This window comes from Anser anser (genome assembly GCF_964211835.1).
Source record: "Anser anser genome assembly, chromosome: 1".
Classification (NCBI taxonomy): domain Eukaryota; kingdom Metazoa; phylum Chordata; class Aves; order Anseriformes; family Anatidae; genus Anser; species Anser anser.
Window position 1 is genome coordinate 214478599 of NC_139720.1, and position 659 is coordinate 214479257.

Here is a 659-nt window from a genome sequence, read left to right on the forward strand (position 1 = left end):
GATCTGACTGCAAAGCATCCTGATTAGATAAAACCCATGCAGGAGGGAAGGTACGGGGCTGAGATCAGCCAGATCCCTGCACCCCCGCAGCGGGAATCTTCTCCCTTTAACCAGCAGCGCGTGGACCCAGTCCTGCTCCTCATTTCTGGATCCCACGCGGCACCTGGGGATGCTCCAGCCTCTCCGAGGGGGCATCCAGGGACCCGAGGCCCCTCGGGGGCTGGCAGGCCACGAAGTGCAGGAAGGGGAGCATTAGATCATGATTTTGGAAGTCTGAAGTTCGCCTATGTCCTGCTGCAGACATTAAGTCATTTTCCTGAGGAAGCTGCGTGTGACGTTGCTCTGGTTATACGGGGAGCTGGGGCGGAGCGGCAAGCTCCAGCAAGCGGCCCACGGCTCCGCTCTCCCACGCCAGGTGAGGTGCCAGCACGCTGGGACACCACGTCCTTGCAAAAGTCATTAAGAGAAGGAGGACTGGCACCCGAGGAGACATTCAAGCGGTCCGAATTCAATGCAAAGCCTCGGTAGTTGGAGGTGTTTGCCACCTACGTGACCTAACGTGGTCACTTCAACGCTTCCATCCTTGGGTTTGATGGAAGAACCCTTTACCCGCTTCAGCGCAGTGAAATTCTTCCGCGTAGTCAAGCGTCAGAGCAACC